The following is a 6,000-nucleotide window of genomic DNA, read 5'->3' on the forward strand; positions in this document are numbered from 1 at the left end:
TCAAAGTAAATGTAAGAAACTGTGTTTTCCATGCTGTCCCAACTTTTTCTGATTCGGGGTTGTATTTTGGATTTCTTCCAGTATCTGTGTTTGGGACCACTTTATCACTTAATATCAGCATTAGTTTGTCTCTTCTGCTTCCTGTTGGCTGGCAAACCCATAATTTAGCTTTTATGCAAACATGACCCTTTGCGCTCACCTGTGAAGTCATTGTATACCCGTCCTGCTCGACCTATTAAAAAAAAAAGCCCATAAAAGTTGATGAAAGGAAGATGAATCGGATCCGAAGTAGCGTTCGACCCCCTCCCGAATCTCCTCCCCTCTCAATTACAGCACCGCAGGCCATATATTAATATGTAAAATTGGCAGAGCATGCTGGTGGATCTGCCACGGTTAAGGCCACAACCATCCATCTCGCCGGGGCGCTGATGGATGCTCCGCCTGGGGAGGCGGCAGGATGATGGAGTGGGAGCAAACGGGGATGAACTGTACTTAACCTCTTTCACCTGTAGATGAGAGAGAGGGACAAGAAAAGGGATTAACAATATAAAAATATATAGATTAGGGGGAAATGGTTAGATCCTCGTCCTCTTGGACCTAACGGCAGCTTTTGACACAGTACATCATGACATACTTATTTCCAGACTTGCATCCGTTATTTTATTCCGGTCTCTGCACGCATCACTTCCACTGGTTACCAGTATCCTCTTATCAAGAACAAACGTCCTGCCCCTGCAGTGCAGCGACACTGACATGGTGGTGGTGTGTTAGTGTGTGTTGTGCTGGTATGAGTGGATCAGACACAGCAATGCCGATGGAGTTTATAAACACCTCACTGCCACTGCTGGACTGAGAATAGTCAACCAATCAAAAACATCCAGCCAACAGCGTCCTGTGACCACTGATGAAGGTCTAGAAGATGACCGACTCAAACAGCAGCAATAGATGAGCGATCGTCTCTGACTTTACATCTACAAGGTGGACCAACTAGGTAGGAGTGTCTAACAGAGGGGACAGTAAGTGGACACGGTATTTAAAAACTCCAGCAGCGCTGCTGTGTCTGATCCACTCACACACACTAACACACCACCATCATGTCATCGTCACTGATTCTGGGAGAGTCCTGACCATTCAAGAACAGGTGAAAGCAGGCTAAAAAGGTATGTAGAGAAACAGATGGACTACAGTCAGTAATTGTAGAACTACAAAGTGCTTCTATGTGGTAAGTGGAGCTGATAACAAGGAGGTGGTTTTAATGTTATGGCTGATCGGTGTATGTTGCTCTAAGATCTCAATGTACTTTTCTGCATTAATGCTGCCATCACAGAAGTGTAAATGACCTTTACCAAGGGCACTGACACACCCCCATACCATGACAGACCCTGGCTTTTGGACTTGTTGCTGATAACAGTCTGGATGGTCCTCTGGTCGTCTTTGCTCATAAAGACTCAGCCTTTCCTGGATGCTGCTTTTGTACCAAACCATGATTACAATCACCTGTTTGGAATCACATGATTATTTAGTTTTTTCACCTCATTACTAGCCCTAAATTGCCCCCGTCCCAACTTTATTTGGAATGTGTTGCAGGCCTGAAATGCAGGAACGGATATTTATTAATAAATGAAATGAAGTTGAGCAGATAAAACATGAAATATCTCAGGTTCAGACTGTCTGCAATGAAATAAAAGTCAAAGTAAATGTAAGGAACACTGCATTATTATTTTATTTGCATTTTCCATACTGTCCCAACCTTTTTTGATTTGGGGTTGTAATTACTATTAATTCCAAAATTCTAGTTTGGCCCCACCTATTAAGACTTTGTTTCGACTCCTAGACTTTTAGACTAGGGTAATTGTGGAGTTAGTAGCTTATACATATTAATATAAGCATGAAGCACTGAAAGCGTATGGATTCTCAGTAATTAAACTGTCAAATCAGGACACACCTTTCATGATGCCTGCAAGCTTAACCATTCATGCTTTTTAAATTGCTGCACCAGGCTATTTTCCAAAAGCAAATCCCTGCCAGGTTATTACAGGAAACAGAACAGCACAAAGCAAATAGACTGCCAACTAACTGGCATACACTCTTAGGCTCTAATAATGAAGCATCATACACTAATCACCTCCTTGTTTCTACACTCACTGTCCATTTTATCAGCTCCACTTACCGACTGTAGTCTATCCGTTTCTCTAAATACTTTTTTAGCCTGCTTTTACCCTGTTCTTCAATGGTCAGGACCACAACAGGACCACTACAGAGCAGGTATTATTTAGGTAGTGGTGTGTTAGTGAGTGGATCAGACACAGCAGTGCTGCTGGAGTTTTTAAATACTGTGTCCACTCACTGTCCACTTTATTAAACACTCCTACCTAGTTGGTCCACCTTGTAGATGTAAAGTCAGAGACGATCGCTCATCTATTGCTGCTGTTTGAGTTGGTCATCTTCTAGAATTTCATTAATGGTCACAGGACGCTGCCCACGGGGCGCTGTTGGCTGGATGTTTTTGGTTGGTGGACTATTCTCAGTACAACACACACTAACACACCACCACCATGTCAGTGTTACTGCAGTGCTGAGAATGATCCACCACCTAAATAATACCTGCTCTGTAGTGGTCCTGGGAGAGTCTTGACCATTGAAGAACAGGATAACAAGTAATAGTTTTAATGTTATGACTGACATTGTATTTTATTGTACGTCAACCTTCCTGTAGTCTACATAACTGCCATTAAAGCAAGTCGACAGAGATGGACGTATTTAAAGTTCCCGTTCAAGTGCGATTTGTTGACGCCAATGCAAAGTCTATGAACTAGCTCTCCTGGCTTGTGTGCATCTAATGACTTGGCTTTTCTTTGCACCTTGAAGGACGGACCCAAGGCCAACAGTCTACGGCTCATCTGTGAATCGGTGCAAAGGAATAGAACGGCTTCAAAGTAACATCCACATGGACGGCAGGACCCAAGGTTTCCCAGCAGAACATTGCCCCAAACATCATACTGCCTCCGCCGACTTGCCTTCTTTCCATAGTGCATCCAGGTGTCATGTTCCCCGGGTAAGCGACGCACACGCACCCGGCGTTACATCCACGTGATGTAGAATAAAACGTGATTCATCAGACCAGGCCACCTTCTTTCATTGCTCTGTGGTCCAGTTCCGATGCTCACGTGCCCATTGTTGGCGCTTTCGGCAGTGGACAGGGGTCAGCATGGGCACCCTGATTGGTCTGCGCCTATGCAGCTCCATACACAACAAACTGCGATGCACTGTGTATTCTGACACCTCCCTATCAGAACCAGCATTAACTTCTTCAGCAATCTGAGCTACAGGAGGTCGTCTGTTGGATCGGACCACACGGGCCAGCCTTCGCTCCCCACGTGCATTATTGAGCCTTAGCCGCCCATGACCCTGTCGCCGGTTTACCACTGTTCCTTCCTTGAACCACTTGTAATAGATACTGACCACTGCAGACCGGGAACACCCCACAAGAGCTGCAGTTTTGGACGCTGCATTTTTCCTGCTTCTAACACATCAAGTTCGAGGATAAAATGTTCACTTGCTGCCTAATATATCCCACCCACTAACAGGTGCCGTGATAAAGAGATAATCAGTGTTATTTACCTGTCAGTGGTCATAATGCCTCGTCGGTGTATGACTTCAACTGTAAGTAATCAAAAAAAATGAACAACTCACATATTCTTATATTTATTTACATTTTACAAAATGTCTTATGTTATGTCTTTTTAGCAGTCACATATATAACTCATCAGAAACAATTAGGTATGTTGACGTAAAAGCAGTGTGTGTGTGTGCGTCTGGAAGGGAGTTGCTGTGTGTTTGACATATGCTTCTTTATGTGTTGTGAACAGACTGACCTTGTGTTTGTGTGCCTGTACGCTGGCCTTGAGCTGGGCTGAAGCGGCAGACAACCACTGCTGCTGCGCGGCCCTGAAACTGAGTGAGAAAGTGTGTGTGTGAGAGTGTGTGTGTACTAAGAAGAGCAACCACTGAAAGTACATAGCAGCATTAACTATTTATGAGTCAAAAGGGAGAGGATCCAGCAATCACATGTTTTATGATTTGGCAGGTAGGACCAAATCCGAGACCATGTTTGCAAAATTGGATTAATTTAATGACATGTGCTTTGTGTTGTGCTTTTTTATTTATTTATATATTTTCTTTATGCATTTTCTCCCCTTTTTCTTCCTTTTTAGAGCATCCAATTGCGTCATGCTTCCCCACCAATGCCGATCTCTGCTCTGATTGAGGAGAAGGAAGCTAACCCACGCACCCTCCGACACGTGGGCAGCAGCCGTGTGCATCTTATCACCTACACTTTGACGAGTGCAGTGCAGCCTAGCTGCGTGTACGGAGGGACACACCCCAAAGGCACTCTTTTTCTCATCTCTGTGCCGGCGCCATCAATCAGCCAGCAGAGGTCGTAATTGCACCAGTCATGAGAGAGAGAGACCCTATCCGGCTTAGTCCCGCCCCATATGAACAACAGGCCAATCGTTGTTCATGTGGCCGCTCAGCCTCAGCCGGCAAGGCAGAGCTGAGATTCGATACGACGTATTCGAGCTCCCAGCTCTAGTTGCAGCGTGTGCTTTTTACCGCTGCGCCACCTGAGCGGCTCTGGCATTACATTTTAGATCAGACACTAAACCGGCTACTGACCCTGACACACCAGTCACATTTGTTTATTTCAGATATATAGTATTTTTAGAGGTCCACTAGAGCAGTGTTTCCCAAGCTTTTTGAGCCACGGCACATATTTCACATTAGAAAAATCACAAGGCACACCACCAAGAAGGTGTACTGCCCTCTAGTGGAAGAGAATGTAATTGTTCTGCCTGTCACTACACACCGCAGTACCAATCAGGTGAAATTGGAAAATCTTCAACCGCAAACCTGATGATTTCTCACGGCACACTTATGTGCCGCGGCACAGTGGTTGGGAAACACTGTACTAGAGACACACACGGTGGGAACTGGTTGTCCATTGAATAAAGTTGGGGTACTTTTGTGTGAAGGCTGTTAGGCTGATAGGTGATTGTGTGTGTTCAAGCATGTATAAGGTGGGATTGTGAATACTTTTGCTCATACAGGTGATTCGCTATGGGTGATTGAAGCTAATTAACCAAACTCTTTCCTCCCCAGGTGTATTGTCTCTCAATGCAAAAAGACAGAGGTGTGGTTTACCTTGGACAGTACTTCTTCATTTGGCAATTCGGGTTCTGATGTTCATCATTTACTAGCCTGCCAGGGGTGCTATCTTGCTTCGTGGCAACAATGCTTCAAGATAAAAAAAAAGACAATGCCATAAGATTCCATAATTAAACATGTTTTAGCAATAATTTTAACTGGTATGTTTGTTGTTTATTAGGATTTTAACGTCATGTTTTACACCTTGTTTACATTCATGACAGAAACGGTAGTTACTCATTACACAAGGTACATCAGTTCACACAAGTTATGGACAATTTAGTGTCTCCAATTCACCTCACTTGCACGTCTATGGACTGTGGGAGGAACCCGGAGCTCCCGGAGGAAACCCACACAGACACGAGAAGAACATGCAATATAACGTGGCATTAACACATACATGCTTATTTTGAAGAACACAATTTCTAAATGAGGTAAATATGATGTTTTCCAACTTTCCAAACGGTGTAACACAAAGTTTAGCTATAATCTATGTAGTTGTTATATCCAATTTTATGCCTAATACATTAACATGCAAAAACTTAGGACCTGAAACTTACCACCACTTTTCATTTTGCCAAAAAAGTCGAACATTAAGCACTTTTCTCTCTCTCGCGGCTTCTGAAAAGCCTATCATCTCCACTCTGTGCTCAACTTCAAAAGCTCCTTAAAAAAATGATCCAGGGCAAACACACCACAGCCTATTTAATTTTTTTAAAAGCAGCAGCTCTAAAACAGTTCCACAAGTGGCCTTTTCATGGATGCATTAATACATTTATATAGATATTTAAATTG

At 43.6% G+C, this 6,000-nt stretch overlaps 1 long non-coding RNA gene across 1 annotated transcript; it reads left to right on the plus strand.

Moving 5' to 3' along the window:
* The first annotated feature begins 3,912 nt into the window (after positions 1-3,912).
* LOC134304112 (uncharacterized) lies at positions 3,913-5,336 on the plus strand. Its single transcript, XR_010007758.1, has 3 exons — positions 3,913-4,087; positions 4,215-4,438; positions 5,161-5,336. It is a non-coding gene; the product is annotated as an uncharacterized LOC134304112 (long non-coding RNA).
* The last annotated feature ends 664 nt before the right edge of the window (positions 5,337-6,000 follow it).

The sequence above is a fragment of the Trichomycterus rosablanca genome, chromosome 27, assembly GCF_030014385.1.
Source record: "Trichomycterus rosablanca isolate fTriRos1 chromosome 27, fTriRos1.hap1, whole genome shotgun sequence".
Taxonomy (NCBI): domain Eukaryota; kingdom Metazoa; phylum Chordata; class Actinopteri; order Siluriformes; family Trichomycteridae; genus Trichomycterus; species Trichomycterus rosablanca.